The 18,717-nt window shown below is 39.4% G+C and overlaps 1 long non-coding RNA gene across 1 annotated transcript in view; it reads right to left on the reverse strand.

Annotated features, from left to right (window-relative positions):
* The window catches only part of LOC134736515 (uncharacterized), a 157,371-nt gene that overhangs the window by 121,022 nt on the left and 17,632 nt on the right, over window positions 1–18,717 (reverse strand). The window lies entirely within an intron of this gene.

Here is an 18,717-nt window from a genome sequence, read left to right on the forward strand (position 1 = left end):
TCCAAACCTTCATGAACATTATGAAAAATAGTTGTTGGCTTAAGTTATGACTTCTCTCTGTGACAAAAGAATCTGGTTGGTAATAGAATGAACCAGTACTTCAAGAAGCAAATACTAAATTGAGAGATGAGTTTACCTGTTTTTGGTAAAGCAACTGGCTTTTGTTATGATGTAAGACATAAAATGGTGTATTGTGGTGTTAGAAGTTGAGGGTTTTGAATAAATCTATTTGTATGGAATGATGTTTATTTTACCTGAAATTGGTTAAATGCCCAAATTTCTAAACCACATACTTAGAGTGTTCTATAGTGAAATGAGAGAGTTCCCTGAACCCCCTTGCAGGATGTGCAACAGGGATGTGGCTTGTCTGTTAGGCCACTGCACACTCAAACCCGTTATAGAAGGGGAGGTACATAGACAGGCAGGTGTAGGAGCCAGGGCAAGCCACGGTAGTGTCTAGGGGTGAGTGCCTATGACTCCCAAAGCCCCAGTGGGTGTATTACAGTGATCTTTTAGCTCTGCCATCCACAGATGGCTTAAGTGTTAACCAGCTCAGTGCCCTCTTGTTACCAGGTTCTTGTCCGATATACAGGAAGAATCAGATCACACAGACAAATTGAAGGATGGTAAATGTGGGGAATTTTATTGCCAGATGGATGTGGCTCTCAGAAAGATTCATGGGGAGCTGGAAAGGGGATGGAGTGGGAAGATGATCTTCCACTGGAGTTCGTTCATCCTGCGGCCGATCTCCACTCCAACCATCCCCAGCCAAATTCCTCTTGACACTCGGACACTCCTTCTCTTGTCTCCTTCGCTGCTGCACCACACTGCTGCTCTGCCGTTCTTCTGCTCTTCTACTCTTCTGCTCTTCTCTTCATGGAGGCTGGGGTTTGGGGTTTATATGAGTACAGGACAGGGAGGTGTGGCAGGCCAAAAGGCAACATTTGTGCACAAATACACAAATGTCTGTTCCCATTTAGGGCTATGGTTTCCAGGCTTGAGGGTAGGGCCTTTGCTGAGGAACTGCCCTCTTCTACCGAGTATCTTTCTGCCTCTTGTCTGTATCAATAGTACCATACTAGGCCAGGCACAGTGGCTCAGGCCTGTAATCCCAGCACTTTGGAAGGCTGAGGTGGGTGGATCACGAGGCCAAGACTTCAAGACAAGCCTGGCCAAGATGGGGAAACCCCATCTCTACTAAAAATACAAAATTAGCTGGGTGTGGTGGTGGGTGCCTGCAATCACAGCTACTTGGGACGCTGAGGCAGAGAATTGCTTGAACCTGGGAGGCAGAGGTTACAGTGAGCCAAGATCACACCACTGCACTCCAGCCTGGGCAACAGAGACAGACTCCATCTCAAAAAAAAAAAAGTGCCATACTAGAAATCTAAAATAAATTTCAATTGTTTTTATTTATAGCCTAACTTTTAAAGGAATTGAAAATGCTGGTTTTCATTATGTATTCAGGTTAATTTGACACAAACCTCATTACTGCTATTGTCTAACAAATCACTGGAGGCTTAATTTTATTTATCAATTTACATTTATAAAAGTTTTATCTAATTACTATCCTAAATTTCCCAGTCCCAAAGAATTAAAATATATGTTTTTTCTGTATGGTATATATTTTTATAATACAGATTATATATTTTATATAAAAATGTGCAAAATAATAAGTAACAGCAATTTTTCAGCTCCCCCACTCATTCTCATTTATTAATAGTAAAAATAGTTAACCAGTTAGGAGTTTATTCTTTCAGATATTTGTAATATATTTGCTTATATAGAAAATTTGTTTTATAAATATCATATATATTTATAACATAAAATATGTACATATAGTATGTAATATTTAGTATATTATTCCGTAGAGTATTATATTATTATACAATATATTAAATAAAACTTAATGTTATTCAATGTTAGGTTTTAACTTCATAATATTTCTTGTGTCTCATTCCAGGTCCATGAATAAAAATCTAGTTTATTCTTTTTAAAAGCTTCATAGTGTTTCATGAAGCATGGAGAAGAACACAATTTCTTTTCGAATATTTGTTATATTTTGGATCAATTGGGTATTTCCCTTATAACTGAGCATCACCATATAATTTTGGAGTTGGTGTTTGCTGTGCTACTTATTAATGCTTTGGTGACAAGTAGTCCTACTTTAAACTGAAAGGGTGAATGCGGATTGAACATTGAAAATGTTACATAAAAAATGTTTTCATATCAAGTGAAATCTCAGTGATGTCATCATCTTGTACACATTAAGTTTCCACAATAGTTCCAAATTTTGTAAACGGCAGGATAATTTAAGCCTGACATGTCATTCATAAATCTAGAAATGACAAATTCAAAAGAACTTCTCATTCTGTTGACATTAATATCATAATTAAGCCTCTCTCAGGAACTAAGCTTTAACACAACATTCAGAATATTAATTAGCTAATTAAAATTGTATAGATCTGTTAATATTTAATTTATAAATTTGATTTAATTTTATAGCTTCATAGAAAATATAAGCATGAGTTCATATCTAGATTTTGAAAGTATTATTATATTAATATTTTAATAAAATATGTGTAAGACTGGGAGTTCACAATAATTTAATTATTTTCTTAAAAAGAGGCCATACTTTATTCAGCTTTAAGAGAGATTGTCATAAAAAATTTTCTTGACAAAGACTATATGACATCTACTTGCTGCGTACTGTACATTTAGCTATGGAAAGTGTGTGTGAATTTTACACTTTAAACTGTTTAAATTTCAAAAATAAAAATGAAAGAGGACCTATCTAGGTCTTTCTATTATATGAAGACAGAAGTTAAGTAAAGGAAGTTTTCCAATATTATTAATGATCTCCATGAAAGTATATAATGTAAAATTAATTCGAGTAATGATGTAATAATTTATTCACCATGGTTTTTCCAGTGTCTAGAAAATTGTTTGTTCAATAAGCATCTGTTTACAATAAATTTGTGAATGAATACGTACATAGGTGAATGACAGATTATCTCATATTGTAAATAAATGTATTGTTTTTCTTCTGTAAGAAGTACATTTTGATAAATAATTATTTTGGTAGAGACCTGAGAAGTTAGTGTTAGAATTAAAGCAATAATATTTTTGGTAAAAAAAAAATCTGTCTAAATTTTAATATAGAGAGGATGTCTTAAGGCACATTAATACAGAGAGAATGCCTTAAGGCATTACTTTTCCACTAATGGAAATTACCCAGCCTCCAAGCCCTTATATAAGATAAAGTAGAAAGGTAGAACTTAAAGAGTGGCAAAAGAAGGTCCTTCAAAAATTCACATAATCAAAAAGGCATTACACAACTGACAATGGTATGAAAATCATACTTTTTTTCAGAACTCTGAAATTAAACAAAAGCTTGTAATTATTTGAGACACGCTATTCAAAAACAGCCAAATTTTGTAACAACAGTGATTTTGGGAGATACTAACTTGCCCTTTTCCCATCCACCTCTCCCCAAGTGCATAGTAGACTTTAAAACGGCAGCCTCAGAACCATGAAGCCGTAAAATCTAGCAATCTAGTAGCCATTGGATGGGGGAAGACTTACTATGCAGTTCATTCAAAAGTCCATACCTAGAAATTGTTTACTGTTTGACATGGATGGGAAAACCCCGTCAAAGTCTCATTTCTACAGCTGATTGTTATTAGATTCTATTCTGAGCTTGGTCAATAAAAAAATGTTCTATTGCCCAAGAAGTTGCTGAAAAATTGCTTACAAATATTTAACATTGCAGTTGACAAATGCAATGATACCAGTTGGGACAAACAAGAAGAATTCAAATTATGTGAGAAATAAGTCGTTCAGAGTGGCTTTGAAACCTCTTCATTTTCCTAGGGACCTAAAAAGTCTGTGTGACAGTGCATCTGCTAAGAAAAGCCCAAAGAATGCCATAATACCTCACTACTATCTGATTTTGGGACTCAATGCAAACAGGAAATGAAGGCTAAAGCAGAGTGAAAAACTACTCATAAGTGCATTGAACACATGACCAATACCAGAAAGACAGGACCTTGGCAAAGTCTCGGAGACTTGTTGATTCAAGGCATTTAGGGAAATCTCTGTTCAAACATTACTTAATTACTAAGCTAAATAAGCAGAGACTTTAGTGGCCATAAATGTCAAGGAATACAGATTTTATAGATTCTTTTCAGGGATGTTACTAAACAAACCAACCACAGAAATAATAAGAAAATCACCTCCACCAATAAAACCTAGGAAAGAAAGGGGAGTCTGAAACCCAGGCTTACAATTCAATTCATATTATCTAAAAGATGCAGTTTTCAATACAAATGTTTTTAAGAAATGTTTTTTAAAAAGCATTAAATTATGTCCCACACCAATAAAACAAAGCAGTCAATAGAAGCTAACACTAAGGAATAACAGGTATTGAACTCACTAGACAAAGATTTTAAATTAGCAACTTTAAATACATTTAAAGAACTAAAGATAATTATGTCTAAAAGACGAAAGTATGAGATAGACATTTCATCAAACACAAGATATCAATAAAAAAAGACAAATTCCAAAAAAGAACCCCCCAAAAATTCTGGATTTAGGAACTATATTAATTGAAGTTTAAAGTAATCATAAGAATGACTCAACAGCAGATTTAAATTTACTTAAAAAAAAGAATTAGAACAATGAAAAAATAAGCCAATAGAGTTTATCCAGTCTGTGAAGCAAAGAAACAAAAATGAAAAAAGTGGGCAGAGCCTCAGAGGTCTGAGGTACACCGCAACACCATACCAACATACAAAATAATTGTGACATAAGAAGAGCAGAGAGAGACAGAGAGAGACAGAAGAGTAAGAAATAATCAAAAAGCTCCATATATGATGAAAACATGATTTATACATCCAAGCAATTCAAAGATTCCAAGTAATATAAATTCAATTATATTTGTCACAGGATCCTTGGGTGTCACTTTTCTGGCCAGAAACCTCTGTGGCCAGTAGCATCTTTGCTCAAGTTTTTGCTCAGGCCCTCTAGGCTCATTCTGCAGACTCAGCCTGGCAGGATGTGCTTGGCCCACACTACCCACCTGGATCCCAAACCTGCCAAAGGCAAGGCAGGCAAGCAATGGCAAGTGGTGTCTGAGTGAGTGAGCATGGGGTCCAGCCACTGTGCACAGCCAGGCACACTGGCTTCAGTGGGGCAGGAAGCTCCAGGCACCAGCACAGGTGCCAGCTCCTTGTGAGGCTACAGCTGGACAAGGAGTACTGCAATCAGCTTCCATGGCTAGCACTGAAGAACAAATGGCACCCAGAAGCTTGGAGACGCCAGGAGCCACAGAGCCCCAAAGAGGGTGTCACAGCCCTGGGTTGGAGAGCTCCTAGGTCGGGGATCCCCAAAAGGTTGCAGCTCTTCTCTCCTTCTCTCCTTCTCATTGCCTGCAAAATGGTGAGCAAGGTGTTTCAGCCCTGTTTGTATTACATCTCTTTCAGCCCTGCCATTCAGTGGGTCCCAAGTTCTTGTCCTGCCTCCAGAAAGAATGAGGTATGCAGACAAGTGAGGGCTGAGCAAGGTGAAGAGGTGCTTTATTGAGCCACAGAACAGCTCAAAGGACACCAACAGTGAGAAGCTCCTCTCCATAGGCAGGTCGTCCATTTGTCTGCTCAAGTCTGGCTGAGTCCAGGGTTTTTATGGGCTTCAGAGTGGAGGAAGTGTGTGCTGATTGGTCCATGGGCAGTCATGGGCAGGCCCAGAAAAAGCACCATAAGTTCCAACTCAAGTCCATGAACTGACAGCTCAGCCCCAGGCTTCAGGCCATCCATGCCTTGAAGGTGGGGCTTCACCGGAGACCTGCCCCTTTCCAGCCAGGAGCCTGTTTCCTGCTGCCATTAGCCTGCCATCTACAGTGCCACAGTGCCCAGGCTATTCCTGCCGAGGGGTGCCTGCAGGCCCACGCTGAGCCGCCATTAGCTCTCCCTCAGCCTCCCCATGCTCACTGGTGCTGAAAGTCCAGAGGAAGCTGAGGCAGCCGGGGGCTGGTGTGTCAGCACTGCCCCAAGCACGTGCAAACCTGGCCAGGTCACGACAATGCTCATGCTTGGCCACAACTTTGCTCTAAAATTGGATCAGGTGCTGGGGTGGGAAGAGGCCAGGCAGCAGGAGCAGACACTTCTGAACCTGCTGGGGAAATGGGGCTTCTCAGGCCTCTGAGACTGCAGAGATGCCTGGGTTCCTAGCTGTCACTGGGCAGCTGCAGCTCCGCGTGGGAGGGTGGGGCTGCTGCCCCTCCAACTTGGAAGTGAGCAGGGCTTCCACCTGTACCCAGTTCCTGTGGGCTCATGGAACTTGTAGCCCCTACTATACCTCCCTTACTGCAGCTGGCATCATGGCAGCAGCCACCCCAGACAGGAAACTGCTGCCATCATATTTACACATTGACACATTTTAGTCAAACTTTCAAAAGCCAAAAACAGAGACCTTTGAAAGCATCATAAGATAGAAACTCATGACATACAAAGGATTCACAGTAACACTAACAGCAGCATTCTCACAAGAACTACAGAGACCAGAAAGCTGTTGTTTTTGAATGACATATTCAAATTGTTGAAAAAGAAAAAGACCATCATCAGGTTGGGGGCAGAAGCTCATGCCTATAATCTCAGCACTACAGGAGGCCATGACAGGAGGATTTCTTGAAGCATAGGGATTTGAGACTAGCCTGGACAACATAGCAATACCTCATCTCTACCAAAAAAATAAAAAGTGAAAAATAACCAGGCATGGTGGCACATGCTTGTTGTAGTCACAGCCAGTTGAGAATCAGAGGTGGGAATTTTGCTTGAGCCTAGGTGTTCAAGGCTGCCCAGAGTTATTACGGTGCCACTGCACTCTATCTTGGGTGAAAAAGTGAGAAAGGAGAGGAGAGGAGAGGAGAGAAGAGAAGAGGAGGAGAGGGAGATCATCACCTAAAATAATTACACTCAGCAAAAAAGAAAATCCCTCAAAAAATATAGTTTTATGTAGATATAAATATTGTAACCACAGAGCAATCATGAAGAAAATATCTCACAATATATATTAAAAGGAAAAACAAGGAAAATAAAATGGAGAACTAAAAAGTGTTTATTTTACATAAAAGGCAGAAATAGAAATAGAACATTTAAAATAAACGTGATATATATATATATACACACATATGTAAACATTTATAAAATATTATAACATCTTAATTTATCAGTAATCTTATTAAATGTAGATCTGTTGAACATTCCAATCAAAAGATATGTATTGAAAGAAAGAGAAAAAAATATCCAATTATATGTTGTGTATGAGGACATACTTTATATTAAAAGGCACAAGTTAAAAGTTAAAGGGTAGAAATTAATATATCATTCAAATGGTAACCAAAAGACACCTAGAATGGCTCTATTAATAACAAAATATACAATTTAAGAAAAAAATGTTATTAGAGAGAAGGAAAGACATTTTAAGTGATAAAGGGGTCAAAATATTAGGGAGAGACAACAATTACAAACCTATAGCATCTAATAACAAAGCTTTAAAATGCATGAAGTAATAACTGAGAGAACTGAAGGAAAACATAGCTAGCTTAACGGTAATAGCTGGAGACTCAAATATCCACCTTTTAATAAAGGGTAGAACAAATAGGCAGAAGACAGAAAAGATAATAAAAGACTGGAAGAAAACTATAAACAATATATTCTTAATAGACATTATATCCTTACAACAACAGTTAACAATCCAAAAAAAAAAAAAATCATTCCACTCACAATAGTGATGTGGCTTCTATGACTGCAGGAACACCAGAGTCCTTGGTTTTGTGCCAATAGGAGTAATGACACAGACACATGTGGAGTGGTCTTAAGAAGTAAAAAGTTTAACGGGCAAGAAAGAAGATAGAAGAAAACAGAGACAGAGGGACGGGGGCTCAGAACAAAGGGGAACCCTGTGTGCAGCGGAAAGGCAGTCCATTATATCCGGAGGCTGGAGGAGGCGGTGTCTGGTTTGCATAGTGCTCAGGGGATTGGTTTGACCAGAAGTGTCGTTCACATAGCCGAAAAAACCTGGCCCTCCCACCGTAGCCTTTAATATGCAAATGCAGGTCAACATGATGTTTTGAACACATGGCGTTATGTGGGGGCAACCATGACACTTGGTACACCTGGTGACAAGAAGATGGGAATCACCATGTTGGGTAGACCCAGTTTCTATTTTCTGGCATTTGCATATCAAAGCTTGCCGGTCTAGCTCTTTAAGCCAACTTTTTTTTAGTTTCCACCGAGAACCTTTACTCCATCTAGCTGCCTAAAATAATTTCTTAATAACTCCTGTTATTAAGAATTATTAGTCCCCCCTCAAAGAGAAGTAAATCTAATTATTGTTAGGCGGTGTTGGATGATGATTCTTTCTGGCTACTTCCTGCTGAAAAGGGGCGTTGTGTAGGGGTTCAGCAGTTGGGCCTTCTGAGTTTTATCTAAGGCTTCTCAGAATAATGCTGTGTCCGTGTGTGGCTCTGCTCACAGCACCGTTTAGAGTTTGATTACTTCTAGGTGAGAAGAGATAAATTCGTAAAAAATCTTATTAAACTTAATGATGGTAAAACTTTTACGCTTATTTCTTATTAGTAACTATTACTTCTGCTATAACCAAAACAATCTGGGTTAAATATTTTCTGCAATTATTAATCCTGTTATAAGGATGATAATCAGGCAAAATATTACAGCAATTAGAATTTTATAATGAGAATTTCACATTGTAGGTGCCACAGTGTATATAGTTCTATTGCAAATAATAGTGTGACTATAATCATTCCCACAAGAGTGGCGTAGTAAATAATTTTTCTCTAAAACTTTACTTACCAAGATATAACATTTTCCTTTGGGGATTTAAAAAGTTACAAATATAATCCTATGTATATTTGAAAATCTCCCTATAAATATGTGTTAAAAAGAAGTTGTAATATTTGGTGGTGAATTTGAGAGGAAAGGGTAGAAACAATAAAAAGTATTTGGTGAGGTAGGGGTGGGACTGAGTAAGATGAGTAGCCCCTACTCAGTTACTTATTTTTTATGATTTTCAGCTTAAGATCTTCTATTTTCTTACATTGATATTCAAGACATTCCTCTGGGCTGTCAGAGGTTGCTCCCAAGCTCTTCAGGCTTCACTTGAGTGTGATGTATCCAGGAGTCGATTCCTGTAACTTTTACTGAGGTGGCTGAAAGAAAAACAGTGTAAGGCTCTTCCCAGGTTGGGTTAGGGGAGGAGACAGAGATGAGAGTTTACACTAATACCAAATTTCCTAGGTTAAATAGAGGTGGTTTCTGTTGCAAGTCGTGAGCTAGAAAGGTTACATGCTTAACCAATTAAGAGGTTTCCTGCCTGAAAACAATCTCTGAGCACATTGAAGTTTTGTCCTTTCCCAAGTGAAAAGCTAGGTGAAGGATTTTAAGGACTTTCCATTGGCTGGAGGCTGGCAAATAGTGTTTGTCATCCTGACTGTAGCCATCCTGAGGGCTTAAAAGAATGCCTTTGACAAGTGGCCTATTTTATTTTTGCAAGGGATACCGAGGTTTAATTTTTCTTATGGAGCCTTCCTAGATTAGAAGGGGCTTGAACTGTACTAACGTTTTGAGGCTTTTTGCCTCTGACTCATCTGCCTGATTAGCTAATCTATTTCCTTCAGCTACCTTATTTGTTTCCTTTTGATGTTCCTTACAACACATCCCTGCTATTTCTCATGGAAGAAAAACTGAGGATAATAAACGGTTAATTTCCTGGTGATATTTTATAGGAATTTATGAGTGATAAGAAAATGCCTTTCCCTTTAAATGGCAGCATGAGCATAGAAAATTAGGAAAGCATACTTGGAGTTAGGGTAACTGTTAGCTACCTTTCCCTTGCTTAATTTAAGTGCTTTTTTTAAAGAGCAATTAGTCCAGCTAATTGAGTACTTCTGGCTGGGGAGAGATGTTATTTAGAGTGATTACTGCTTATCCCACCTTACGAATGCTTGCTTTACTAACTGTTTGTTAGCTAAGAGCTCCCCCTAGAGGACAGTAATACTGCCACATTATGTGGAGTGTAAACAGTTAAATTATATCCTAGGGCTAACTTGGAGGCTTTTCTGACTAGTAGTGCTATCATGACTATGGCCTGGAAACGTGTAAATAATTGCAACTAAGGTTGAGAAAAATATTGGATTAGAGTTTTTCCTGAGATGACCCTTACAGTCATGCTATGGGAAGAGGGGAGGCCTGGATTAGAGAGGAGAAAAGAGAGAGACCAGCTTTAGTGTTTAGAAGGAGGTTTACTTTCCTTCCTTTAATTTCCAGAATCACCTGGGGTTTCTGTGCTATAATGGCAGTTTGAGCCACTGGAACCGGGGCTTGAGCCCTGGGACCCATCAGTCCTGCTGAACCACCTGGGAGACTGGTTCTGAACCCAATGACCTCTGTCTCTGGGGGCAGTTCAGTTTCCAGAGGTCTCCACCACAGGCTGGGCAGGGTTGAGGTGGCTTTGTCTTGCTGCCTGGGCATTCCTTTTCAAAATGCCCCCGTCTGCCACACTGAGAGCAACTAGCAAATGCACCTTGGGGATCCTGGACTTTGCAAGCCTGCAAAGCTGCTACCAGACGCTTTGTTCTTATCCTGAGTGCTCTGTCTTTCCTTTGGGTCTCCTCCTGGTCCCTATTATAAAAGACCAAAGTGGCCACCTTCAGGATGTCCTTTAAGGTGCTATCTGGTCCTGTAGCTTGCTTCTGTAGCTTCCTTCTAATATTGGGAGCTGCCTGTGTAATAAACTTGTCCTTCAGGTTGAGCTGCTCCTTGACTGAATCAGGGGATAAGGAGGTGTGCTCCATTAGCGCCTTTCTTAGCCTTTCCATAAAGGCTACAGGATTCTTATTTGGCTCTTGGTCTATTATACACAGTTTAGAATAATTGAGAGGTTTGGCCTTCCTAGGCCCTTTAAAATGGATAATTAAAAGTGCTTCCTTTTCCGTTTATTTTCTGGGCTATTGGGGTTTCAATCAGGGTTGTTTACCAGACCTGCTACCCTCCTTATTGGGAATGGTGTTTCTGCTTTTTTCTGCCTTTTTTTTTTTTTTTTTTTTTGCTTTTCCTATCTGCTTTTTTATCTTTTGGTGTATTATAGGAGATATATTGCGTATCTCCAAAATTCTTTGCTGCTTGCAAAGCTGCCTGCTTTTTAGCTGCCATTAGGGTCTAGTTTAGGAGCAACATAACATCCCTTCATGTGAGGTTAAATACCTGACATCAATTTTGGAAAACTTCTGTATACCTATTATGGTCTTTAGGAAATTGGCCTAAGTTTCCTTTTATTTGCCTAAGGTTCTGTAATGAGAATGGAACTTGAGGGGGCCCCAAATGAGAGGGATTCTTAGATGATTCCACTGGAAGTTGCTTTTTTAATTATGGGGAACCATTCCCTCTGGGCCTACCCAATATGATTGCTAAAAGAGCTGGATTGATCTTACAACACTTGCAAAGGTTTAGTAAAAATGCCATGCCCTTCTGCAAAAGCAAATTAGTCTCTTTCTTCTTCACAGTCCTGAGGTTAAGGAAGTGCCAGTGTTTTAGACTGCACTTCAGAGAGTTGCAAGCTGAAGTAATCTGTTACTCATCTAGAAAAAGAAGTGAGAATAAAAGTGTCCTCTTAGTCTCCTTTCTTTCCGTGTAACCCAGAGCAGAGAAGACGACAGGGAGCGTTCTCTGACTGCTTCCCCTCCCTGGTTTCTGGATCCCAACACCATGTTAAATGTGCTGTCCGTGGTTGAAGGCGTGGTCCTGCAAGCCATGGAACTGGATGAACTAGGTGATGGGACTAACCACGCTTACTCACACGACCTTAGCACATCCGCCTTGTGTGATTCCCCTTTGACTTCCTAAACCTGTGGATTTGCCTGGCTCCCCAAAAAATGGATCTCCAGAGAGACTGTGTCACCTTTGGGAAAGACTCCTTTAACACAGACAATGTGCTAGATTGCCTGCTATTATGGCCCATGCTAAAGCATTTATCCTTAAACCAAATGCTTTTGGATAACTTCCAAACTTAAAATCCCCTTATTAATTAAGTACTGTTTTAATTGGAGACAGGTTAGGTGCATTAAAAGAACGTAGGAACCGAATGGCCATTTTCCCACTGATGGGACAATATTGAGACTAAATTCTGGCTATGTAAGACATCTAACTTCTAATCTGTTGAAAGTAAAACCTTCCCATTCACAGAAGTAGCATAGATCCTACTTTCCAGTAGAATGGCTCAAAAAGGAAAAGTTGGAAAGCTGCAGTGTACCTCAGAGAGTCAGCACTGTGTCTCATGAAGAGGATTTCTATTTCCACTAGGTGGGGCAGTTGGATTAGAAATATCACATGCTCACCAGAGAATCAGTAGCAAATAACCTTACCTTGGGGGGAAAGGGGAGAACTCTGTTCCTAGAAGATTGCAATGGCATTTTCCTGAGCTTGTTTCCCAGGCACTACACCACTTCCTGATCTTGCCTAATAGGATTACTTCCCCAGGCTGTAACTCATTCCCGCACATTCTATACACACAGAGAGAGTAAGAGGCCGCAGACAGAAAGTTTGGTGACAGGATAGCTGGATGAGAGCCTTGAGATTAAAGGGCATATTCAAAGTTGAGGTTTGCTCCATACCTAGCCCTTCAGTGAATGATTTCCCAGTCAACACACCAAAATGATACGGCTCCAATGACTGGAGAACAGCAGGGTCCTTGGTCTTGCGCCCATAGGATTAACTACACAGACATATGTGGAGTGGTTTCAAGGAGCAAAAAATTTAATAGGCAAGAAAGAAGAAAGATAGAAGTAAACAGCTCCCCTGTACAAAGGGAGGGGGCTCAGAACAAAGAGGAACACCATGTGCAGTGGAAAGGCAGTCCATTATATTGGGAGGCTGGAGGAGATGGCGTCTGGTTTGCATGGGGGATTGGTTTGACCAGGTGTGTCACTCACATAGCCCACAAAAAACCTGGCCCTCCCACCTTAGCCCTTTAATATGCAAATGTGGGTCATCATGATGTTTTGAACACATGGTATTATGTGGGGGCAGCCAAGACACTTGGCACACCTGGTGACAAGGAGAAAACAGAGAGAATCACCATGTTGGGTAGACCCAGTTCCTATTTTCCGGTGTTTGCATATCAAAGCTTGCCGGTCTGGCTCTTTAAGCCATCTTTCTGTTAGTTTCCACCAAGAACTTTTACCCTGTCAAGCTTCCTAAAATTATTTCTTAATAACTTCTGTATTATTAGCATCAAAAGCACTACACTTCTTTGAAATATGCTTATCAAAGGAAGTGAAAATTTTGCACAATGAAAACTACCAAATATTAATTATATTTTTTAAATTTATAATTTTAATGTGGTTCTAAAAATATCAAAATAATGAAAAGATATTATATTTTCATGAATCAGAAAACTGCCATGTTATTATGGCAAATGCCCCAAATTGATCTAAGATTCAATGAAATCCTCATTCAATAATAATAATAAAAATCCAGATGGAGTTATCTTCTGGAAGATTTTACACCTATTCCTTACCCTGTCCAATAAGTCAATTTCAGATCTACCACTTTTTAATATTAAAATATTGTCATATCTCTATAAATGTCTTGTAACATTATTTCAGTGTTCAAACTTGGACTCCAGGAACAGAACAGAAGTTCAATTTCCTATTTCATTACCTTGATTTTACACAGTAGCCTTCTTTCTATAGCAAAGAAGATAAGGTATTCAGAACATCACAGAGCCATTCATCTACATAGTAAATGTATTTGTCTCTAATGAAAACAATGTATTATAAAATCACTGAAAAGTTTCTAGTTTTAAATGTTTCTCAAAAAATAATGATCTATGTTGACAGCTACAGATTCCTTCAAATCAGTTGGTGTCAAAGACAGATTTCTATAGGTATGACAGATTTATAAACCATATCTATATTATTAAAAAATCTTAACAAGAAATAAATGCCAGGATATTTATTTCCCTTTAACAAGGAAGAAGTTAATATTACCTTCTTCCAAATGGTAAAATTTGGTCATTTGTATATAATATGCTTACATCTAAAGATGTCAGTTATGAATCTATTCCTTTTTTTTCTTTCTTATTCAGTAATAGGAAAAGACATTTAGTAATAATAACACCTGGATCTTCTATTGATTTAGAAGTTGAAAGGAAGATTAAGTCTGTTTCCTTAATTAGGCTAATAGCTTCTAACAGAAGTAAGCTATGTAGAGTTGCTAGAAGGAGAGCCTAGAAGCAATTTGCCTCAGTGTCAAATGCAAACCATGCCTAGAGGTTTTGTATCCTAAGAACTCAAGCTAAGGTAGGAAGAGCTAGTATAATTAAACCAGGGTGAAACTATAAAACCCACCCTGTAGCACCAAAGAACATTGAAATGTCACACCTGAGAGTAGTAGCTTTCCAAAAATTGATTTTAAGTGAATTTTAACAATCACAGTATCAATACTTTCTTTTATTAATACATACAACAGTAAGCACATTAAAAATAGTGTATATTAAATTACAGATGTAAGAGTATCAGTTAAGCCCAGAGACATCCTTTGATGTACACATGGATATTAAAAAGTGCTGCAATATCTCCCCTTTGTTTAAGCCACATTGATTGGGAACCACTGAATACAACAAAATGTTGGATTTTATTACTTTGTTCAACTAAACTCAATGAATGAACAGTCATTATCTCTTAAATTAATAATGTGTCAAAAATCAAGGATAAAATTATTCCCATATATGATCAATAAAATAAGTAGTTAAATAAATATATTCAAATAATTAAATGATTAATTAATATATAAAAATTTCAGATTAATTTATGTTTAAATTATAATTTATTATCACATGTCTTCCCTTTGCTTTGTAAATGGCTTTATGTCTAAAGCAAAAATTTATTCTTTCTGCAGTCAGTAGTATGAGTGTGCAAAAGAAAAAAAAAGTGAATGAGGGGAGGAGGAGGGAGACAGAGATAAGAGAGAGAGAGAGAGAGACAGAGATTTCTCACCTGGAACAGAGATTGATATATGCTAGAGAGACTAAATGTGTCCATTTGGAAGACAGAAAAAATCCTATAAAATGAATGTAATCAAATGTTTCACATCTTTGGTGGGATGAGAACTAAAAGGGAGATTATGTTGACTAAAAGGAAATGAAATAAATGTCACACATTTTGCACAACTGACTTTGCAATACAAGACTCAAACCTCCCACAATCAGAAGAAAGTTTATAAATAATGCTAGAGGTATGTTACATAGTTACTACTAATGAACAGAGAATAAGTGATTTGGAAGATTTTGGTGTTATGAATGATGTTAAGAGTCCTTTAAAGCCAAAAATACCATCTTAAAATAGCATTTTAATAAAATCATTTAATTCTACTGTTATTTTATTTAAAAAATTTATTATTTGAATGTCAATGCCATTAAGAAAATATTGTATTTTAGTTAACAATGCCTAAGCTTTCATTCTCAACATAAGAGTTAATATTGACCCATAAAACATACCAGATTAGTTAAGGCTTTTGTTCAGAAATTTCCAAAGGCTTTTCATCTCATCCCAAATAACTTCAAAGTTCTTACAAGCACCTAAAAAAATCTACATGACCTGACCCTTAATTCACTTATATCTGACATCATCTTCTACTCCTCTTTGCCTTGCTTGGTGGTCTCCCACTCCACTGGCCTCCTTAAAAATGCAGCCACATTCCCTCTTTAGGGTCTTTCTCCTTTTTTTTCTGTAATTATCTCCCACTCCCCATATAGAAATCCAAATGCCAATTCCTGTCAACTTTCTCAGGGTTATTCAATATCTGTTTTTTAATATGGTCTTCTTTGTCCACTTATTAAAAATGGCAACCCCACTTCACTTCTCTCCTTTTATTTTTCTCCATAGCACATAAACACATCATACTCATTTATTTTCTTATGCTGTATTTTCCCCCAGCAGAATGTAAGCTCCTTTTAACCAGGAGTGATTGTCCATGTGGTTCACTGCTATATTCCCAATGCGTGGAACAGTGCCTATGTGTGAATGGGTAAAGGATCTCCCGTACGTACAACCTATAAACCTATAGTTTTTGTTGTTGTTGTTGTTGTTGTTGACGTTGTTTTATTCAGCATATTCTAACAATAACTAAAACATGTAAAATAGATGGCAATATCTACAGTTCTTAGCTGCCGAATATACAAGTCTAAATTTGAAAAACTAGGCAAATGTCAGCAAAAGTGTAAGAAAGCATTCAATTCTCTCTCTCAACTATGTGGCTTTCTTGAGATATTTGTTAACTCCAACATTAGTTTAGTTATTTTTGGCAGCAGAACTGTATTATGTTTTTTCAAATAGAATTATAAGCATCATCATAGTAGATAATTCAGAACAGACAAAGCTGATGAAGTGGGGCAGCAGGATAGAGGTCATTAGAGCCCTATTAGTCTCTGAGGCTTTGCCACGTTATATCAGGACTCCAAATATTACATGTTAAAAACCACTGGTGTTTCATATATTTATTGTTAAACTGATAATATTTACCTACCTCTTTCAATTATTTTGGTAATTTTTCCATCAGATCCCTTTTATCTGATATGTTTTCTTCCTTTCTTTCTGGTGGTTTATAATCAGTTTTGCTGATTTTGCTCAAATTCACTGTCTAAAATAGTAATAAGGCCAGGTTCTTAGTTTGTCGTTTTTGTTTTAGGTAAAGAACTGTCTTTCAAATTTTAGTCTGGATAATCCCATGGACTACTTCAGAATAATATTCTTAGATTCATAAAATAAAATGCATGAGGCTGAAATAAGGGCATTATTAAAATGTATATTTAAAAAATTTCTATGTAAGGTATATGCTTCATTTGTAATACATTAAGTAATACTGAGTGGTGACAGCGTGCTGGCAGTCCTCACAGCCCTCGCTCGCTCTCGGCGCCTCCTCTGCCTGGGCTCCCACTTTGGCAGCATTTGAGGAGCCCTTCAGCCCACCGCTGCACTGTGGGAGCCCCTTTCTGGGCTGGCCAAGGTGGGAGCCGGCTCCCTTAGCTTGCAGGGAGATGTGGAGGGAGGGGCACGAGCGGGAACCAGGGCTGTGCGTGGTGCTTGCGGGCCAGCTGGAGCTCCGGGTGGGTGGGCTTGGCACGCCCTGCACTCGGAACAGCCGGCCGGCCCTGCTGGCCTTGGGCAATAAGGGACTTAGCACCCAGGCCAGCGGCTATGGAGGGTGTACTGGGTTCCCCAGCAGTGCCAGCCCACCGGCGCTGCACTCAATTTCTCACCGGGCCTTAGCTGCCTTCCCACAGGGCAGGGCTCGGGACCTGCAGCCCGCCATGCCTGAGCCTCCCACCCCCTCCATGGGCTCCTGTGTGGCCCGAGCCTCCCCGACGAGCGCCACCCCCTGCTCCACGGTGCCCAGTCCCGTTGACCACCCAAGGGCTGAGGAGTGCGAGCGCACGGCACAGGACTGGCAGGCAGCTCCACCTGCAGGCCCGGTGCAGGATCCACTGGGTGAAGCCAGCTGGGCTCCTGAGTCTGGTGGAGATGTGGAGAACCTTTATGTCTAGCTCAGGGATTGTAAACACACCAATCAGCACCCTGTGTCTAGCTCGAGGTTTGTGAATGCACCATTTGACACTCTGTATCTAGCTGCTCTGGTGGGGCCTTGAAGAACCTTTATGTCCAGCTCAAGGATTGTAAATGCACCAATTGGCACTCTGTATCTAGCTCAGGGTTTGTAAACACACCAATCAGCACCCTGCGTCTAGCTCAGGGTCTGTGAATGCACCAATCGACACTCTGTACCTAGCTACTCTGGTGGGGCCTTGGAAAACCTTTATGTCTAGCTCAGGGATTGTAAATACACCAATCGGCACTCTGTATCTAGCTCAAGGTTTGTAAACACACCAATCAGCACCCTGTGTCTAGCTCGAGGTTTATGAGTGCACCAATCGACACTCTGTATCTAGCTGCTCTGGTGGGGCCTTGGAGAACCTTTGTGTGGATACTCTGTATCTAACTGATCTGATGGGGATGTGGAGAACCCTTATTCTAGCTCAGGGATTGTAAACGCACCAATCAGCGCCCTGTCAAAACAGACCACTCGGCTCTACCAATCAGCAGGACATGGGTGGGGCCAGATAAGAGAATAAAAGCAGGCTGCCCAAGCCAGCAGTGGCAACCTGCTCGGGTCCCCTTCCACACTGTGGAAGCTTTGTTCTTTCGCTCTTTGCAATAAATCTTGCTACTGCTCACTCTTTGGATCCACACTGCTTTTATGAGCTGTAACACTCACCACAAAGGTCTGCAGCTTCACTGCTGAGCCAGTGAGACCACGAACCCTCCAGAAGGAAGAAACTCCGAACACATCCAAACATCAGAAGGAACAAACTCCAGACGCGCCACCTTAAGAGCTGTAACACTCACAGCAAGGGTCCGCGGCTTCATTCTTGAAGTCAGCGAGACCAAGAACCCACCAATTCCGGACACAATACAATCTAGTTTCTGCTTCCTTTTGAAGTAGCGATATATTCGATAATTTTATTATGATATTAATATCTGATTTTCCAGTTGATAAAGTCACAAGCACTGCCAATAATGCTGTTTGTTGCCCATATTCATAACTGAAGAAAGTCAGTGAAAATACAGTGTATATTTTTCTCATTCAT

The sequence above is a fragment of the Symphalangus syndactylus genome, chromosome 4, assembly GCF_028878055.3.
Source record: "Symphalangus syndactylus isolate Jambi chromosome 4, NHGRI_mSymSyn1-v2.1_pri, whole genome shotgun sequence".
Classification (NCBI taxonomy): Eukaryota; Metazoa; Chordata; class Mammalia; order Primates; family Hylobatidae; genus Symphalangus; species Symphalangus syndactylus.